This window comes from Aquarana catesbeiana, linkage group LG06 (genome assembly GCF_042186555.1).
Source record: "Aquarana catesbeiana isolate 2022-GZ linkage group LG06, ASM4218655v1, whole genome shotgun sequence".
In the NCBI taxonomy this organism is placed as follows: domain Eukaryota; kingdom Metazoa; phylum Chordata; class Amphibia; order Anura; family Ranidae; genus Aquarana; species Aquarana catesbeiana.
This window is the reverse complement of record NC_133329.1, coordinates 343690813-343712530: the sequence shown is the minus strand read 5'-3', so window position 1 is coordinate 343712530 and position 21718 is coordinate 343690813. Positions and strand designations below refer to the sequence as shown.

Here is a 21718-nt window from a genome sequence, read left to right as displayed (position 1 = left end):
TTTTTTAATCTTAGGTTTCTAAAGAAGACACGTGGCCACACAATAAAGTTGGACAAGAAACAATTCAATCGTGAACTACCTACGGGGTTATTTATTGTTAGAGTGGAAAGGATGTGGAACTTCCATCCACAGTTGGTGGTGTCAATGGAGAGTGTAGATAAATTCAAAAAACTTTTAGATGTGTTTCTTAGCAAACACAATGTATAGGGATATGGAAAAGAGTAATCACACACACACACACTATCAGGTTGGACTGGATCGACTAGTGTCTTATTCAACCTTACCAACTAACTGTGTACTTCATGTGGTAGTCAGGTCTCAGTGGTTCATCTTCTGTGACTCCTGGTCTTCTTACATCCCTGGTTGTGCCTTTCATTAGTAAAAGCTGATTTTCTTTATTACATTTACCGCAGAGTGCTGTAGATAATTTAGAAGTGTAGATAGGAAGAATGGTCTGATTTAAATATTAATGTTATTGGATTTCACTATTAATAGAAAGGTGTTAAAAGGGTGCTTTCTGAGTCTATTAGTATGCACATTGCCATTATCTCTTTTCTTTCTCTTTAATCCCATTCTATTCTTCTATAACATTAGCACCAGTCTTTTTATAGATGACCCAGTGAAGTGACTAGCCTCAAGAGATACATCGAGATTAAAAAAAATCCTCCTCAAGTTGTACCGGTTTATCTTCAGCCCTCAAAGTGTACTGTTTACAAAGTATTTCCTAGCTCCAGGAGGCATGATACAGGAATCTGATGCCACACACTGCATGGCATAGCACAGAGAGGAGAGCTGAGTGTAATCTGAGACCTGAGTGGAGGCAATTGACACACACCCCTGTACACAGTCTCTTGGGGAAGCAAGCACAGCTAAGGCTGTGTGCTCCAGGGGGAGGGCAGGGCTTTCTCCTGGGATTGCTTGGTGTCAGTATAAATGAATAGAATTGACTGGCAGAAAGAGGAGAGATAAGCTAGAAATCACACTATGCGCTTTGGATTGAGCCACTATAGAAGGATATGTTTTTTTAATTTTTCATATCAGAGGTTTACAGCCACTTTAAAGGAGTTATAAAGGCAGAAGGTTTTTTTTTTATCTTAATGCATTCTATGCATTAAGATAAAAAAAGTTTGTGTGTAGCAACCTCCTCAGCACCCCCCTAATTACTTATCTGAGCCCCATCTCTCTCCAGCGATGTCCATGAATGTCTGGGACACTCCTCCTGATTGGCTGGGACACAGCAGCGGCGCAATTGGCTCCCATGGCTGTCAATCAAAGTCAGTCAGCCAATCAGGGGAGGGGGGACAGAGCCGGAGAGGGGCTCCGTGTCTGAATGGACACACAGAGCTGTGACTCGGCTTGGGTGCCCCCATAGGAAGCTGCTGACTGTGGGGGCACTCGATAGGAGGGAGGGGCCAGGAGCAGTAAAGAGGGACCAAAGAAGAGGAGGATCTGGGCTGCTCTGTGCAAAACCAGCTGCACAGAGTAGGTAAGTATAACATGTTTGTTATTTAAAGAAAAAAACAAAAAAACAAGACAATCACTTTAAGCTGGCCATGCACGTAAAGGTTTCTCATGTTCATTCCAGTACGTTGAGCAAGAGAAATCAATGGATTCCCCAATTCATGTGTGAGCTAGATGCAGCATTGTGCGGTAGGCAGAGAACACACAGAGTCCAAGTTTGGCAATAGCACTATATTGTAGAAAAGTTCAGCAAGACGTACAGGTCCAGCGGGGAAGCACACCTGACCTGGCCACTTACACAGTGACAGTGGTGGAACAGCGGTATGAAGAATGGAAAATGCCAACAGCATCTGCCATAAGGAGCAGAATGCAACCTACCTGGTTGTCTTTTGCTAAATTACTCATAACCAGTTTTGTGAGTGAAAAAAACAGAAATAATCCCCCCATCCACACAATCAAGGGGGAATCCTCCCTGTTGCTCCCCCACTGTCAGAATGCACAGATTAGTGTTACAATCATTGGCTGCAGCAGCTGATCAAGCAGCTTTTATCCAACAAAGCAGCTGAACAGAAGTCGATCAGTAGACCGGTCCCCGCTTAACTGGCCGTATTTCGATCCATCTATGGCCACCTTTCCTATATAGTTCCAGGACAGGAACTGTGATGGATAATTAGGCTCCTTGAGAAAAACACATGTAGTGTGCACAAGACACAGGACAGCATTGGATTTCTATTTGGAGGACCGGGTATTTTTTTGCAGTTATTAAACAGAAAGTAACATAATGCTTTAGATGGTATATTTAAAGAAGTAAAGCCAAAGCTTCTCCTATGGATCACATGAGTGCAGTTCATTCTACACTCCTGTGACCCGTTTTTGGCCAACAACAGGCTAAAGTCCACTGTTGGCTGACATCACTCAGCCGGTCTAGGCTCTGAAAAGATCCTGACCATATGGTTAAGATCTGCCCAGAAGCCTTGACCAGCATCTGGCTCAGCCTCTTAGCTAGCTGCTGTGACCTGAGACTGCTGCTTCTACCCCCTCCACAGCACAGTGCTCCACTAAACGCTGGAAGGGCAGAGCAGAGAGCCTCTGACTGACAGTCACGGCTCCCTGCTCAGAGCGGAGGGGAAGAACTTAGCGATCAGTGGTGTTTGATTGCTCAATTCTTGAGGTAGAGCCAACGGGGGACAGGTGCCATTGGTGCTGTAGCCATCTAGGTGAGTGATTTTATTTTTATTTTTTCATGCCATTTCTGCACTTCTCTTGGTATAGAGAAAAAGGGGGCAAATAAGAGAAGCTCATTATTAGGGTTTACAAATACTTTAGGAGAAGTTCATTTAAACCTGACTGTGCAGATGGATTTGTACATTTTTTTTCAAGTTTGTAGAGATTTGACTGTAAGCAACTGGTCAATGTAATGTACTTGGCTGTCTTATATACAGCTGGTGAGATTGCTTGAAGCTTGCAATGCAACCTGAATTCAAACATCTGGACATTCTAAGATCTGCAACTCGGCAGAACCTAAACCTCTAGTCTACATTAATCCCCTTTCAACATACTAGCCTAGTCCATACTCTGTGCAGTACACACAGGTTGAATATCAGCTGGTTTCTACTGAACTGGCCGATGCCACGCAACATTTGGCTCATGTGTATTAGGCTCAACCCTATTAATAAAGTTGAACTGTCAAATATTAAACTCTCAGATTAATGCAGTTGTGTATTCAATAAATCATGACCTTGTTGTACGTGACCTTGTTATGTTATAAGCTTCTGCATCAGTGCTGCCTGCAAATGCATTGATAAGGAACATTATGATAGGAGGAAAAAGTAAAATGAACAGAGGGATGATCTCATCTGTCTGCTGCTGCTCTTTCACTGTTCAGTCAGAAGGGTCTGAAGAAAAGAGACCACTGTAACCTTAAAAGTGGAATTAAACTCTCTCAATCAACATTAACTGTTTTTAATCCTTATGCTGCTAGCCTTAGTAAATTTATAGGAAAGTATGTTATATTTCCTTGTTTAAAGCTTTTTATTACATTTTTTCAGTTGTTTCATAGTGTCTGACCTAGGCCAAAATGATGTCACATATCCCAGGAGTCTTCATAGGCCTTTTGTTTTCATGCATCTGGAGGAGAGCAGGAGGGTCTTTCTGCTAAGCACACCCTGTTGCCTGCATGCCTGGGCTAAGGGCAGATAGATTCTAGTAAGTAAATGCTACCTGAATTATCTGCCCTTATTTAAGATGGCTGAGGCTGCTTTAACTGACAGGGTTCATCGCTTCAGTGTTGGGTCCCTATTCACTACAGACAACAGAGTGCCTAAGAGGTCTGGTTGCTGCAATCCATGCAAATAAATAAATAAACGCTTGCAAAACTCAGAAGACTATACTGAATAAAGTGATATCTAGAGAGTCTATATAGAAAATGCTAATTATCACACATGTAGATTGTTCGGCACTCTAAAAAATGCCCATGTGACCAGTTGGGGACCGGACACTTTTTATGGAGCTAGCAGGGATATGCAATTAGCGGACCTCCAGCTGTTGCAGAACTACAAGTCCCATTAGGCATTGCAAGAATCTGACAGCCACAAGCATGACACCCAGAGGCAGAGGCATGATGGGACTTGTAGTTTTGCAACAGCTGGAGGTCCGCTAATTGCATATCCCCGAGTTAGAGGAACAAGGATTTTACTGGAATACATTCGCTGAGTAGAAGAAACCAGCAGGCCCTGGGGCTCCTACTATGTGAAAAATGATGGGCACAGGGTTGCCAACCGTCAGTAAATTTACAGACAGTTTGTAAAAATCTGTGATTTTTTTACTTCTGTCTGTAAATATCAGGGGCTGATAATTTGTCATGTTGTGTGGACTCTTAAAGTATAAACCAGGCAAATGACTTGTTATGGGTATTGTCATATTGTGTTTCTACTGTTTAAATATGAATGGTCTTAGTTTTTAATGGGAGTTCTGTCATTTTTTAGGTTGTCAGTAAAAAAAGAGCTTTGTCTGCAATTTTCCCATGTTTTGTCAGTAAAAAATGCTTCGGGAAGTTGGCAACACTGCATGGGCAGATGTCTTATGGCCCTTGTGGATGCCACATCTACCTGTGCAAAGCCATGTCGTAATTCAAAATAATGTAGAACACTTGGAAACAGAACCATGTCAAATGTGAAATCTTCTATGAAGTGGATTTCAATTATCAGCCTATGTCAAACCTTATATTATATATATAGTGAAATTATTTGATTTTTTTTTTTTTTTGTTGTTTACAGCTCAAGGCTTACATAGCACCCAATTTACATTTTATAATCACTCTGTATGCATTATTTATTAAAATGCTGAGCTGGTTTATGTAGGTCTCTGCAAAGTAAGAAAGATGTATGTCATGTATCACTTTATAAAATGCTTTGATGTCAGATCCTGGCAAATGCTTTTTTTCTGTACAAGCCCATCCCCCAAAATCATTTTCACCATATGTAGTGATTGCCAATCATACGTACAATATCAGTCCTAAGATGAAGCTGCAGACTGTATCTTCAAGGTCAGACACTCGTCTTGTTCTAGCTGTGCCCTACCGTTACAGCTTTGTACCTTGCTACCCCCAGACACTTTTCACATCACAAAAGTAAAGGTACAAACCGGACATATGTAATGCCTGTTATATATTAAAATGTAACCTCCAATAGAAATTTACATTTAGCATGGAAACACAATTGCCTTGGAAACACTGCCTATCGTTGGGCATCCTTTGCCTATGCCTGGGGCAGCAAGATGAAAAGGAGGTGCAAAAAAATGTACAATGTATTTTTTTCTTTGTCTGGCCATCTCTAGAGGCTTGTGGGTAATAAACCAGACACAGAACTGAGGAGGGAGGGGTATAAGGCCTGCTTAGTGGTGTATTGAGCTTTGCTGTAGAATCTCCTTCTCAGCAGATTGGTAGGTGACGTTGGCAATATAAAAACACTCATCATACACTAGAGAGCATTCTGGTTTAAAAGTTTATGGTCATAACAAACACAATGTTGTTAGGAACAAAAACAATGTGTTTTAATAAATGTTAAAATGGCCCTGTATACAAAAGGCAAAGCCTGCCTGTCCGGGACTTTGGTCCTCTTGGCACTGCTCAAAGACCACCAGGCCACCTTGGTGGTGACCTCAGAACTCAGGATATGGGGCACTGGGGCTTCCAAAGGGGAAATATAACATGATGTTCAGGCAGTGTAAAACTGACCATAAGTGGGTGATTCCTGTGAATTGGCCTGAAATTCAAGCTGTAAGTGGCCCTGCCGATAACGTTCACCTGGATTAAACTCAAATGAGAAATGAAAGGAACCCGACTGGAAAAAATCAAGACCAACATTGACCTTACGAAATGAGATGCAGTCACTGTTTGGGTATTCTGACAGCTGTGGATACCTGCTGTCAGAATACTTTAGCTGGCAGTGGATAATTCATCCATGCATGCTGTTTAGCTTGTGTTGGCAGATGCAGTCTGTATTTTCCATTGCAGGTGGTGCTTGACCTCAGCGGCAATGTAGTTGGGGGAGGAAGTCAGGGGAACATGGTTCCTCTATTATTTCTTCAGTCACTAGGGAGCCACTATCCAATTGGATGTGGGCACCACATGTGACTCTGGGGGCCATCTTGGGTCAGACAGTCTATTTAGGACTACAGCTCTCAGGCTTTGCAAGCTTTATGCGAGTAGCTAGCGTAGGGAAAGGTTCCCTGTCTGGCAGGCACAGTGATTAGAGACAGGGAAAGGTTCCTGAGCAGTAGGGACAGTGCAGGGAGTATGTCTACCTCTTCCAGGAAGCTTTCCCTTTAGGGAGTGAACCTGCCAGGGCTGACACCATTGATTTGAACAGGCTGCCTGCATGGGTCTGTACAGAACACCTGTGCAACCCGCGACAATGAAGATGGCCCCTTCGCATACATGTACAGACCCGTACACCTGTGTGAATGGGGCCTTAGGAGCTGAGTGCATTTCTGGTACACTAATAGGTATTTTTTTGTGCTTGTAGGGTCTTTAATGAAATGCAGAAATGTACTACAAGTCTTTTATTTTCTTATGCCCTGACATACACTTTAAACTTCACAGTTGGTGTACAGAATGCCTTTAGAAAGGTAATTTCTTGCTTCTGTGATTGGCTCACCAATTTTATCAGAAGTCTGCACTAAAATACAAGTAACATTTTAGGCATCCGCTGATCACCAAAAGGAGATTGTATTTTCTTTTCAACAAAAGTGAAGTTACACTTTAATAAGCGGAACTAAACTTTAAATTTAGGTCTGCTACGATCTTAGAGACATTAGAGTGGAAGGGTAAGGTATCAAAATGAGCATAAAATTACTTATCTGTAGACAAATGAAAATGGCTATGGCTTCTCTTCAGAAAGTCAAAGCTAGATCTAAACTAGGAAAAAAAAAGGCAACTCCCATAATTTAATAGGGTCTTCCCGAAAGCTGGCCATAGATGTCTCAATCATTGTGGATGGGGAATCCTCCTTGCTGGGCTATTGTATTCTGATAGCAGGGAGACTTCCTGGCCATCAGTATACACTGATCAACATTGCAGGCTATAGCCTACAGCACTGATCAAGCAGGGAAAATCCGACAGGGTGGTTTGTACAGAAGTCAATTCCTAGAGCGACTTCTGTACAACCTCCCTGTCCATACATGGATCAAATATCTGCTGGACCCTGCTGAACGGTCTGAATTTCCATCTATGTATGGCTGCCTTTAGTCTGCTATGTACTTGGGAATGTCATTCTATAGGTATAGCTGTAAGTATATTTGTTAAAATGGACCTTCATTCACTCTGGCGAGTCTACCTCCCTGGCTCCCTCCCCTTACCGGATTCTGAAAAGCCCCCTTTTTTTTTGCTGTTTACATTTTTTTTCTTTTTTTTTATCCAGCCCCACCACAAGAATAACATGTCCTGCTTTTGCAGCCTCTTGGGATATCTACATCACATATCCCAGGAGGCTGCAGAAGTGGGATAGAGGGGCAGAGCTGGTGCAGATATTGTGGGTTGGCTGCCATCTTGGTCCAGCTCCCTCACCGTGGCCCAGCAGCCTCTTCTAAGTTCAAGAAGAGGCCGCTGGCTCATGATGAAGGAGGTGGACCAAGATAGCAGCAGGCTGTCACACCTGAGCAGTGGATTGCTGTAGGACAATGCTGGCAATCTGGAAAGTTCAACTTTGAATGTTATCCAGTTCTTGGTAAATCTGTGGACCAGCTCCCTGGGAACCATGTCTTATGCCGTGTACACACGGGCGGACTTTTACAAATCCGTCGGACAATCCAACCATGTGTGGGCTTCATCGGACCTGCAGCGGACTTTTTCGGTCGAAAATCAGACGGACTTTAGATTTGGAACATGTTTCAAATCTTTCCGACGGACTCGAGTCTGGTCGAAAAATCCGCTCGTCTGTATGCTAACCGACGCTAGGGCAGCTATTGGCTACTGGCTATGAACTTCCTTATTTTAGTCTAGTCGTATGTCATCACGTACGAATCCGTCGGGCTTTCGTGTGTAGACAAGTCCGTTCGTTCGAAAGTCCGTCGTAAGTCCGTCAAAAGTCCATCAAAAGTCCGTCTGACCTTTGATGCTGAAAAGTCCGCCCGTGTGTACACGGCATAATACATTCAAAATTCTTTTTCCATAGAACTTTTCTGAACTGCAGATGGTGTCCTGGTTGGGATTCAAACCAAGGACCCCAGTAGTACAAGGTAGCAGTGCTAACCACTAAGCCAGGAGATGGTTACAGACACAACATTTTAGGTCCCAGTCTGCATATTTGTTGCTATCACTTTGAAATGCAATTTCTGTATTTTTTCAGCAGATTTGGTTTCAGGAAATCCTTATCACAAATTATATATTTTGTTGTGATGACAAGATCTCCTAGTCTCAGGTTTTTACTATACTTGACAAAGGATATGTGAGGAAATTGCTATTTCCTAAGTTTAGCAATACATGCTCTGTATCTCTGTATTCCCAGCGTTGCCTTATAACGTCTGCCTACTGTAGATTTGCCTGACATATATGTGTTGCCATGGCAACCTAGGGTGTTCTCAGCCTATTTGTCAGCTTTCTTACCACCGTGTCATTGTGCAGAGACTGCTAATTCTCTTATGGCAATTCCTGAATGTACCATTTACATAAATGGGGAGGAGGCCGAGAACAACACACTGCACCTTATTTACCTGGCTTAATTATTAGTAGGCTATTTATGGCTCCTGTATTTTCCCTGTTAGCTGAAGACACAGCATTGGATTTGTTGTGGAATTGTTTTTCTTTTAAGAAGTAAATGTATTTTTGTTTGTGTACAGGCTAATTTAGGTTAAATAGGTTTTGGGCCTTAGGCATAAAACACTGCTATACATTTCCTTTTAAATCAATATTTTAGCTACACCTATATTATTTGGTTACTTTGATCTAAACATTATGTTCACGAAGGAGCAGAGGGATTTCATCAGAAAAACAGAGATGCAAATGTTTGGGGGATAGGGGGTGGAGGATGATCAAGGTTTGGGGACAAAACGGGGACAAAAGAGGGGGCTTGGAAACTGATGGTGGCTGGAGGGAAGAATGTGGCATTGGGACAAGAGATCTAATGGGACCTTAATTGAGAACCATGAGGGGTCAAACAGAGGTAAGTCAGCAGTTGGCCATGGATTGGAAGAGCATAGAGGTAGTGGAGCAGAAGATGATCCTAGTGGAAGGTGAGGTAGCTTGCTATAGGACAATGGAAAAGCTGGCAGACCAGGATACGTAGACAGAGCAGCAGGGTCTACTCAAGAGCCAAGAGAAAGGGAGGTGGTGAAGAAGAGAGCTGATCTTGAACTGGGGAAAGAGAGAGAAGGCTGAGTGGGAGCTCATCCTCAACCATTGTGAGAATAGACCAATGCCTGGTACACACGATGAGTCGTTTTTTTTTTTTCATCTGCTAGTCTCGTATCGAAAATAAAAAGTTTACTAAAGTGACAAAAATTCTCGAACGACAGAACAGGATTTCGGAAGTGATGTAATGTGTTGTAGTGTATTTGTATTGTATTTTCAAACGACAACTGTACTGATTAAATGAAAATCGTACAATCTGGTATCGTACAAGATAAATTATTATTACTATCATGATCCGCTCTCGAAAGCTGTGTACTAACGATCAGATTATCGCACGATCGCTTCAAAAGTGGCATTTTTTGTACGATTTTCTGATCGTGTGTACGAGCCATAAGGGGCATTATCAGAGTTGGAAGACAGCAGATGAAGATCATGGCTCAGGGCAAGTAGTAAAAATGGGACCAGAGCATGGACAGGGGAGAAATGGGATTGAGTAAAACCATTTGCTACTAAGAGATGGGGGGGGGGGGAGCAGCAGTAATTATATGCCGTTCAAAGAGAACATAGAGTGTTGGTTCTTGCTCTGCGTGGACTAGGAACAAGGTTGAAAAGAGAAAAGGCAGAGAGGGAACTGATCATTTCCAGAAAACAGAGGGGAAGATAATCCTAGCTGGAGGGCAAAGATGAATTGATCATGGAGAGGAGATAAAGGAAGCTAATGGTGGATGAGCAGTGATTGTATAACATCAGGAGAGGAGGCAGAGAGGTGGCTGATTGTAGAATGGGGGTAGGGGAGAAGTAAAATAGAAGCTGATTGTAGTGGGGGGGAGGGGGGGGGTCTAAGGTTAAAGGCTAAGTTCACCTTTTTTTTTCTAAATTCCAGCTCCCTTAGGTACCAATACAGCATTAGCACACTTCTTTTGCAGAAATAAAAAAGCTTTCTATTTACCCTACACAGCCCTTACCTCAGTGTCAGTGCTTGTTGTATAAAAAGTGTCTCCATTACTTCCTGTACAGACATGAGGATCATGGATGTGACACAGGAAGGAGTTCACCAGCTGACCTCATTAGCACATACCCTGCATCATCTACCCTCCTACTCCAGGAGATTACTACCACCCACCTCTGCAGGTGCAGGCTTTACATTTTTTATTATTATTACTTATTTTATTTTTTTACAGTTTCTTTTTTTGATCACTTTTATTGCTTTTACAAGCAATGTAAACATCCCTTGTAACAGCAGTAGTCAGGGACAGGTACTCCCCCCTCTCCTCTGCCCTAAAAGAATCTGATCACACCAAGATTGGTGTTTTTTGATGTTTTGCACTGTTTACATCTGGGAAACCAGAAGTGACATTGCTTCCTGTTTCCTGTACCATAGAGATTACCAGGGACCTTTCGGTCCTCCATGATGTCTGTGGTAAGCCAGCAGAATCGCCAGCTTTCAGTCTGTGCTTGCCACTGGTTCAGGAGAGTCCCAAGAGGCACTGGCAGGCAGTGTGGGGGTGGGGGTGACCCCTCTAACACCTGGAAAAGCAATCCAGTGGCTAAATAGCCCCTTGGATTGGCTCTTACAAAAAAGCTGGCCGCTAGCTATAAAAAATAATACCAAGTTTATGCCTGTATTCTTAGGCACTTGCACTACATCAGGGAAATGCAATTAGCGGACCTCCACCTGTTGCAGACTCTGACACCCAGAGGCAGAGGCATGATGGGACTTGTTTTACCACAGATGGAGGTCCGCTAATTGCATATCCCTGCACTACATAGTTGGTAGATCTAAAGGAGAATATAGGATTAGATTGTATAATGTATGCTAAGCTTTCCAGAACCCAGGGCATATTTTTCCTGTTTTCATTACTACAGTTCAATCCACATAGGATAGTTGCTGCACACTCTGCCAAATGAATGACCTATGCAAGATGAAATTAAGGCAAGAAAAATTGATGCCTGTGTATTTAGTGAGAACAGTGATCACTGATTGCATTTTAAAAAATGTGAGCCTGCAGAGATGGGTGGTAGTGATCTCCTGGAGTAGGAGGGTAGATGATGCAGGGTGTGTTATGAGGTCAACTGGTGAACTCCCTCCTGTATCGCATTCTAAGGTCTATCCAAGATGTAATGGAGAAGTTTTCTATACGAGAGAAAACAGGTGCAGAGCTCACATCAGGGAACAGAAATACTCAGACTTGGAGTCCAATTGTCGGTGCTCTTATGCCGTGTACACACGACCAGACTTTTCGACACCAAAGGTCCGACGGAACGAATCCGCCGGACAGTTCGATCGTGTGTGGGCTTCATCAGACCTTTGCTGTTGAAAATCAGGCGGACCTTAGAAATAGAACATGTTTCAAATCTTTCCGACGGACTCGAGTCCGGTCGAAAAATCTGTTCGTCTATATGCTAGTCCGAAGGACGAACAACGACGCAAGGGCAGCTATTGGCTACTGTCTATGAACTTCCTTATTCTAGTCCGGTCGTACGTCATCACGTTCGAATCAGTCGGACTTTGGTGTGATCGTGTGTAGGCAAGTCCGTTGTGTCGGAACGCCATCGAAAGTCCGTCAAAGAGTCCTTCGGAGTTCAGTCTGTCGAAAGTCTGCTCGTGTGTACACGGCATTACTCAGAGCGTCTTCAACCCACTTGTATTCTCCATACGAAAGAAAGAGCCGGCAAATTTGTTTTTACAAGAGTTTTTTATCCCTATGTTGAACTTATACTTTATACAGCGATCCTTTGGGTTGTAGACAACTGTGTGATATAACAGCTGGAGCTCTTCATTTCTGTTATTGATGTCGTGATATGTTCCACCTGTATTATGGGCCTTACTTTTTGACTTCATGATTTACCTACAATTTATGCCCTTTTTTGGAAAAGCTTTCAATAAACATATTGAAACAGAGGGACAAATGAGAAGGAAAGAGGGGCAGAGGGACTTTGTTCCAAATCAGGGACAGTTGGGAGCTATGCCCTCCTTTACTCACTTATTCAAAATGAAAAATAAAATGTTGCCTTTATTTCTACTTTAATGGGGAGCCCAGGAAATGCTGGAACGCAAAGCTGGCAACAAGGAAGTATCCAGAGGACTTCAAGTTACTGTGCACAATTCAAGTACTGTATACGTCATTGACAAAGCACACCTTCCATACATACTGTTGGGAAGGTTTCGGAACATTTCAGGCAAGGGTTTTGTAACACCAGGCAGGCCACAAAGTAAACATATCAAAATAGTGAGGTAATGTAAATAGTATGGTTTAATAAAAAGTATAAATAGTATATTTGAAAAGTAGAAGAGATTTCGCTATAACACCCTTCTCCTCTATAGGATACATCAGGTCATCAGGTGAAAGGAAAGGAAAGAAGGCCTAAACAAGAAAATGAATGCAGCCATCACATCTAAGGATTGGTAAGCTGCAATATAATAAATGTTTGCTTTTAGGATTAACCACTTGCCGACCGCCTACCGCACTTTTACTATGGCAGGTCGGCTCTATTGTGCAAAACTACGTACCTGTACATCATTTCGTGGGGGCATGTGCATGCGTCGCCAGAGGCATGGTCATGCGCTGATTGGACACAGAGGATGCCAATCAGCGGGTCCAGCGATCCCAATGTCCACCGGCCACCCGTGATTGTTCCCCAGAGAGGCAGAACAGTGATCTGCCTATGTAAACAAGGCAGATCACCATTCTGACAGGGGAGAAGGTAGAGATCTTGTGATCCTGCAAAGCAGGAACACAGATCTCTGTCTTCATCCAGTCAGAGCAAACCCCACACAGTTAGCAAGCACCAGCTAGACACACAAGTTAAACCTTAAACCACAGTAAAAAAAAACCCTATGCAGTTTAACCACTTGCCTACTTCCTGCCCTGGCCAATTTTCAGCTATCAGTGATGGCCCACTTTGAATGACAATTGCGCAGTCATGCAACACTGTATTCATATGACATTTTTATCATTTTTTTCGCACAAATAGAGCTTTCCTTTGGTGGTATTTAAACCCCACTGTTTTTTTTATGTTTTGCTAAACAAATAAAAAAGACAAAAAACAAAAAATCTCTTACTTAGTTTTTCTTTTATAAAATTTTGCAAACAGGTAATTTTTCTCCTTCACTGGTGTGTGCTTATGAGGCTGCACTGATGGGCACTGATAGGCTGCACTGATTGGCACTGATGAGGCGGCACAGATTGGCACTGATAAGGCGTCACTGATGTGCACTGATAGGCAACACTGATGAGGCTGCACTTATATGCAGCACTGATGGACACTGATTGGCAGCACTGATAGGCATTACTGATGGGTACTGTTGAGGCTGCCCTGATTATCAGTGAAGATGTCCCCTTTCACACTTGCTGGTTACCGGTGTTCTATCGAATAGTGACCTCTGTCGAAAAATGACTCCGCCGGGCTGCGCATGCTCAGTACGGAGCGTGACTCCAGCTGATTTCCCCGATTAGCTGTTGTGATGACGCATGTGCAGTGTGTCTGAGACAATAGCTGACGAGCGTCGAGGGACAGTGTCATTTTCCGATTCTGCCTCACACTTGCGGAGCATGTTCAGTGTGTTGAAGGGGTGTTTTTTTTTTGTGTTAATGGGCTGGTTCACGCCCAGCAAGTGCGAGGCAGAATCTGAGAATAACATTGTCCCCTTTTAGCACTGAACCCGCCCATCAAGACAAAAAATACCCGCCCTTCACCACACTGAACACGCCCCGCAAGTGCGACGCAGAATCGGAGAATAACATTGTCCCTTGGAGCTCGTCGGCTATTGTCCCGGACGCAATGCGTATGCGCGGTCACGCTCTCACAACAGCTGATATGACCCCAGTGCTGATGTAGAAGGGTAAACAGGGATCAATCAATCAATGTCATCATTGGTTGTTAAGATGCTGGCAGCTGGCTCAGGCGGTGCCCAAGGTTGTAATGGTGCACAATACAAGCCTGTGGCTTTGTGTAACAAGAAGGCAGACTTGATCCACCTGCTGGCTTGTTCACAATTTTTGGGCACTTTGATGCAATTTTTAGGCATTTTGCCAAGGCATCCCTGAAGAACCCATAAGGCACCCTGGTGAAAAAAAGGTTGAATCAAAGTCTGGAATTCTTCTTTGAGTGAGTTTTATACTTTTAAAGCATCATTGGCAGCCATGACAAAGCTGGAAATACCAAAAAAATGAGTGCCTAACATGTAAAGCATCTAAAAAATTTAAGAAAGCTTCATCAAGATAACATATACAGTACATTACTTTTTTGCATTTTTATATTGTTTTAGAACAACATAGGTTGAGGTGGTATTCCCTTTGACTGAGAAGTGATCCAGTTAGCAGGCATTTCCCATAGACGAGACAACACCAATACTTGGTTATTAAAAAAGTAAATCCCTGTCTGACGGAGTTGCCTCCCTGTAACTAAGTTGAGGATTCCCTACGTCAGACAGCCCCCAGGGAATCAACAGCAAGACTCACTTCTCATAGCTGTTTGCAGTGTTTTACAGCCTGAAGTTGACCATTATAATATAATGTAGATTAAAAGCAAGGATTTTCACTTATCTTATAATTATTCAAATGACAGCACATCATATAGTCTATTCTTGTCTTTATTTACTTTATTCATACACAAGCCACAGGCCCTGTTTGCCAATTACGGAGTTTTCCCCTCAGATACAACAGGAAGTGTAATGAAAATGAGAGGAAATCCCACCGTTGATAGGAGATCAGGTGTCCCCCCCTTTTCTAGTGATGGCTAAAAAGTTGACAGAGATTATAAGCCTTACCCATCCCATCCATAACCGGTACTGCAAACAGTGGAGGGACTATCGTCTAGGTCTCAGCCAATTGGCGTACCCCAAAACCAAATGACCAATATTGGGCAGAGCATGCAAAGTAGACAGTTGGAATACATTAAACTCTATGCCAAGAGGACTTTCTGAATGTTATGATAATCTGAAATGGTTGGATGCCTGGCTAGCATGGTATCTGGAAGCATTTCATCTGCTTATGGGAAGTATTCAAAGTCTGCCTGCAGCAATACATGCAATGGTATGTCAATGTTGCCATTCTCCAGATAACTTCAGAGCAAACATTTCTCACAGGGCCAACTGAATAATTCAAGATCCTGTGCATGCATTGGGGGAACAAGATGGAAATCTTATTCTAGTTTAATAGTTGATGAATTCCTTGTACTTTCCTACAATATAGGAGCTGTCAGAAAGTGGTTACATTGTCATCGCAGGCCCTTGGATTCAGATACCACTGACTGTTCTGAAAGGATGGAGTTTCACAATGCTTTTTAATAGATTTATGCCAGTGAAGGTTAAGTAGCCATTCAGGTTGAATGGCATTGTGATGAAGGCTTCATATGTACAGACTGCTAAAGGGAAAACTTAAGATTGTTCTTTTCAGACCTGACCTTGTCAGCTAAGGAAATACAGGTAGTTGAATAAAGTGTGCACTTTGCTTTGTGTTGTGGTACATTAGAGTGAAAATGGCACACAGGTTGTAGAATTCAGGTTGCATGTGGCATTACATGCCTATAGACAGTGTAGACATTGGTGATCAGTCCCCCCCCCCCCCTTCACTTTCCCTAACTCACCAGTACACATTTTTTACATTTTTTGAATCAGTCATATATAACAGACAGCAAAATAGGCCAGTTCATATTTTAATAAATTCAAGTAACGTGAACAACTTCATATAAAGCCCATGGCTCTAGGAACCTGGATGCAGCCTTGTGAACTCAGAAAGTTTTCACCTGTCCCTAACAAACACACGATGTTCCTACATATACTTGCCCCAAAAACAGGCTCTCTACCACGATGCCCTCATCAATATGGCCAAATTTGATCTATATTGTGGCTTCTGCTCTTTCTTTTAGTTCCGTACTCTAGTGGACAATGATATATCACAGCCCTCAAAATTTCCACTCGCCTGCTCGCTTTAGGCGAGTGGAAATAAGCTGAGGGCAAGTGTAGAGCAGGGGCGGACTGGGCCAGAGGGCACAAAGCCAATTGCCCCCCCCCCCCCCAGGCCGCTCTGATGCCCTGTAAAAAAAAGGCCGCACCGCTTCTGCCAGAAGAGAGCACCCAGGAAACTGTGGGGAGTGGAACCGGTCGGAACATACAGAGAGAGGGTCTCCCACTGTGACACAGCTTGGATCTGAAATGCCGGCCGCTGTCAACCGAAAGTCCCATCTCTTGGACCTGCTCCTATGATAGACAGCACACTGATCCAGTGCCGGGAAATTGAATCAGTGTGCTGACAGACTCATATGATTCTGTCCAGAAGGTGGGACTTGTGTGACAGCGGCCGGCGTTTCAGATCCAAGCTGTGTCACAGCAGGAGTTCCTCTCTTTGTGGCCGACTCTCCTCCCAGCTCTCCTCCCGATTCCTCCCTGTGGCCCCTTTGCAGTCATGGGCACTGATATGGCTGCACTGATGGCCACTGATTTGGCTGCACTGATGGGCACTGATGAGGCTGCACTGATGGGCACTGATGAGGCTGCACTGATGGGCACTAATAGGCTGCACTGATGGGCACTAAAGAGGCTGCACTGTTGGGCACCGATAAGTCTGCACTGATGGGCACCGATAAGGCTGCACTGATGGGCACTGATGAGGCTGCACTGATGGGTACTAATATGCTTTATGTTAATATTGTTAAAGTTGTTTTTTAATTTTGTAACTTAGTTCTGTATAAAACATTTAACAGTGTAATTTCATGAGATTATTTACAAAAGCTTGTTTAGGGGCGGGGCAGGGTAGGGGTTGGTTGGGACAACTGGTGGCGAGTAACTCTTAAGGCCAGCTGGTAGCTCAGGACTTGAAATTTTGAGCCCTGACATATCACATGACTACTGCCCTATCAATTCCATATAGGCTGCAGAACGTTTTTCAATAGTGTTCCTTCCCTGCTCAATAGCACTACCTGTAGGACACTACTAGCATTTGCTATGCTGGCCAGGGGCATGCCGCATCTACCTACATGCATCCCCTGCAGTGTCACAGTATCCAATGAGGGAAAGGGCATGAGACACACATTGAGAATCACAGCTATATACTAAGATTGATTACTCCAGTGAGTGTTGAAGCACTTGAAGAAATGTGGCCTGTTGGTTAAATTAGTTGTGAAGACTTACGCGTAGTGTTGGAGCTTGCTTTTTAAGTTCCCCTAGGCACGAAAAGGTAGGGAAGCTTTGGCATTATTAGGAATTTCAGCAGTTGGCTATGACAAGTGGTTTTAGAAAGCTGTTGCTGATATTTACATACACCTCTAGATGCCCTACACTTTATATCTCAGGCTGTTTTGCTTTTCCTATGACAGTTTCTTTAAAGCGGAGTTCCACTTTTCGGAATCCTCCCTCCCTCCGGTGTCACATTTGGCACCCTTCAGGGGGGAGGGGGAGCAGATACCTCTCTAGTTCAGGTATTTGCTCCCACTTCTGGGCATAGATAGCCGCAGTATCCTCGGATATCTACGCCATGTCCGGCTCCTCCTCCGTCCCCCCTGCTGTCTTCTGGGAGACACACAGGTCCCAGAAGACAGCAGGGACCAGTGGGATCGCGTAGCACGACTCGTGCATGCACAGTAGGGAACCAGGCTGTGAACCCGCAAGGCTTCACTTCCTGATTCCCTAACCGAAGACTGAGGCGCCTCCACCCGAAAGCCGAGGGACAAATCAGCTTCGGGTGCCGTCATCGCTGGCGCCCTGGACAGGTAAGTGTCCATATTTTAAAAGACAGCAGCTGCAGTATTTGTAGCTGCTGACTTTAAAAAATAAATTTGGCGGAACTCCGCTTTAAGCACATAAGAACGATCAATTGTTTTGTGTTTTGTTTCTAAGTGGAACATAGTTTAGGGTTGGTTTACTAAAGGCAAATAGACTGTGCATTGTGCAAAATGCAGTTGCACTTTGCATGTGCAGTTGCTCCAGAGCTTACTAAATGAGGTAAGGCTTCACCTTGCAAAGAATACCCAATCACATGCAAGGAAAATAAAAACAAAATGTATTTTTGCTTGCATATGATGATGGAAGTCAGCAGAGCTTCTGCTCATTTTCTAAGTTCTGGTGCAACTGCATTTGCAAAGTGCACAGTCTATTTCTCTTTAGTAAATCAACCCTATAGTTTTTCTTTAAAGCTCAACTCCAGGAATAAGTTAAAAAAATAATAATAAAAAAATATACTCTTGCAGTGTGGTCCCCCTGTGCTGCAAGGGTTAAATGCTCCTTATGTTAAGATATTACTAAAAAAGAAGTAAATATCTTATTCTGCTCTCCAGCAGGGTCCCAACGGCGCTGCAACTGGTGCCCCAGCAGCCTCTTCTCTAAGGCGTTCCCGGCCATGGTTTTACACTTGGCCACATCATGTACAATGCAAGGTTAATAGGCCTGCATTGTATGTCATAACACGAAGGAAATGCCCACAGTTTGAGACTTCAGGGAGAAGAGGACAGCGCCAGGGGCCTGATATAGTCGGGGTTAGGGTAAGTAGTCAGTGGCGTTGCTGGGGGGGGGGGTGCGGGCCGCACCGGGTCACACCCACCAGAGGGGTGACATCTGTGGGCAGCGGCACTGCAATTGCCGCACTGTCCTCACCCCTACACTGATCTCTCGTGTCTCGTCGGCTGTCCCACAAAGCGGAGACGACCGAAGCTGCCTCCCCCTCCTCTCTGTTTACATCTACAGGAGGGGGACTGTGAGAGGGAGTCCAAGGCACACACAGCTGTATCCCGGGCTTTTCTGAGGTCTTGTCATACTTAATGTATTGCATTATTGCAAATAGACATGTACTGGGGGGGGGGCGCTATGGGAGGGGAGGGGGGTCTGCACTGATGGAGGGTGCGGTCTGCACTGAGGGGGACCTGCACTGATGGAGGGGGGGGGGTCTGCACTGAGGGGGTTCAGCACTGATGGAGGTGGGGTCTGCACTGAGGGGAGTCAGCACTGATGGAGGTGGGGTGGTCTACACTGAGGGGGTCAGAACTGATGGAGGTGGGGTGGTCTGCACTGAGGAGGTCAGAACTGATGGAGGTGGGGTCTGCACTGAGGGGAGTCAGCACTGATGGAGGTGGGGTGGTCTACACTGAGGGGGGTCAGAACTGATGGAGGTGGGGTGGTCTGCACTGAGGAGGTCAGAACTGATGGAGGTGGGGTGATCTGAACTGAAGAGGTCAGCACTGATGGAGGTGGGGTCTGCACTGAGGGGAGTTAGCACTGATGGAGGGGGGTCTGCACTGAGGGGAGTTAGCACTGATGGAGGGGGGGTCTGCACTAAGGGGAGTTAGCACTGATGGAGGGGGGTGGTCTACACTGAGGGGAGTCAGCACTGATGGAGGGGGTGGTCTGCACTGAGGGGAGTCAGCACTGATGGAGGGGGGTGGTCTACACTGAGGGGGGCCAGAACTGATGGAGGTGGGGTGGTCTCCACTGAGGGGGTCAGCACTGATTAAGGGGGGTGGTCTGCACTGAGGGGGGTCTGCACTGATAGAAGGGGGGTTTGCACTGAGGGGGGTCAGCACTGATGGGGGTGGTCTGCACTGAGGGGGGTCAGCACTGATGGAGGGGGGTCTGCACTGAGAGGGAGTCTATACTGATGGAGGGGGGTCTGTACTTGGTGAGGGGGGTCTGTACTAAGGGAGATCTATACTGCGGGAGGGGGCCTGTACTTAGTGGGGGGTCTGTAATGAGGGAGGGGGAGCTATACTGTGGGAGGGGGGTCTGTACTTAGTGGGGGGGTCTATACTGAGAGAGGGGGTCTGTACTTAATGGAGGGGGGTCTTTAGTTAGAGGTGGGGGTCTGTAGTTAGTTGAGGGGGACCTGTACTGAGGGGGGACTATAATTGGTGGAGGGGGGGTGACAACAATTTTTTCCGCACTGTGTGACACCAACCCTAGTGACGCCACTGTAAGTAGTGATGCTTGTTCCTATATCCCCTAGACAAGGGGGCCACATAAGAAACTGGGACTGTTGTGGAGGGCCAAACTTAATTCCGCTCAATATTAATTTTGTACCTGGAAAGGTCTGTAAGTATGTAAACATAAAAAACAAACACCTAGTGCTAGGAATAATAGGTACGATATAGGTCATGAAATCTGTCTCGGGAAGTAAGGTGGTGGTAAAAACAGGACGCCGAGCCACACTTTTGCTGCCCACCAGAAATGTCTAATAACACCTGGATAGGGCTGGTCACATGCTACGGCAGCAGCAGTTTTAGCTAAGGTAGCAGAGTTTGACAAGGGGCACCGCTTGCAAAAATTGTGCATTAGGTTCAGTGAGACCACACCACAGCCGAATGCAATGAATGCTATTGTGGTGCAGTAGTGCAGCGTTATCTGGTTCATTTAGGTGGTGAGGAGGCGATATAACACCTCTTCACTGCCTGTCAGATGTCTTCTGAAAAGCACTGTGACTGGAAGGAGAGAGCCTGAGATGGGTCCAGCGGGGATTTCTGCAGATCCTGACCTGGAATGAAGAATAGGTGGACAGCTCCTGGGGTTTGCAGAATGTACCCAGTCATGTTGGAACAGGAAGGGGCCATCCCCAAACTGTTCCCACAAATTGTCCAAAATGTCTATGTATGCTGACGCCTTAAGAGTTCCCTTCACTGGAACTAAGGGGCCAAGCCCAACCCCTGAAAAACAACCCCACACTATAATCCCCCCTCCACCAAATGATTTGGACCAGTGCACAAAGCAAGGTCCATAAAGACATGGATGAGCAAGTTTGGGGTGGAGGAACTTGACTGGCCTGCACAGAGTCCTGACCTCAACCCGAACACCTTTTGAGATGAATTAGAGCAGAGACTGTAAGCCAGGCCTTCTCATCCAACATCAGTGCCTGACCTCACAAATGCTCTTCTGGAAGAATTGTCAAACATTCTCATAGACACACTCCTAAACCTTGTGGACAGCCTTCCCAGAAGAGTTGAAGCTATTATATCTGCAAAGGGTGGGCCAACCCAATATTGAACCCTATGGACTAAGACTGGGATGCCATTAAAGTTCATGTGTGTGTAAAGGCAGGTGTCTCAATATTTTTGACAATATAGTGTATATAGTTGTATAAAAAAAAACACATTTTTATCATTCAAAAAATTGTTTCCCAGTGCTAAATTTTTCATCCAGTTTCTAAATTGCTGTATTTATAGATTTCAAAAGCCAATATAAAGAAATCCCTTGTGGGGTTAACAAATCATTTTTTATATAATGCTACTTTAAGGGGGCGTGGCAGGGGGGGGGGTCTCCTATGCCTACATACTTTTGCTAATAGGTGTCCCTGATTACCATCTCAAAAAGTTTGGAGGTGTGTAAATGTATGAACCTTTTGGTACAAAAGTGACACTAAACTTTAAAAAAAAAAAAATAATAATAATTCATGTATGTATTCCTAAATCATGCCTTTTATTGCTCTCAGCCTC

At 44.5% G+C, this 21718-nt stretch overlaps 1 protein-coding gene across 5 annotated transcripts in view; it reads left to right on the top strand.

Moving 5' to 3' along the window:
• LOC141147023 (sodium channel protein type 2 subunit alpha) overlaps positions 1-21718 on the top strand; it is a 323489-nt gene that overhangs the window by 13061 nt on the left and 288710 nt on the right. Inside the window, exon 2 of one of the 5 annotated variants that reach the window (XM_073633968.1) lies at positions 12633-12713. The exons of the other annotated variants lie outside the window; for them this stretch is intronic. The gene's annotated coding sequence lies outside the window, so the exon portion shown is untranslated. The remainder of the gene's footprint in view (positions 1-12632; positions 12714-21718) is intronic. 5 annotated transcript variants of the gene reach the window in all.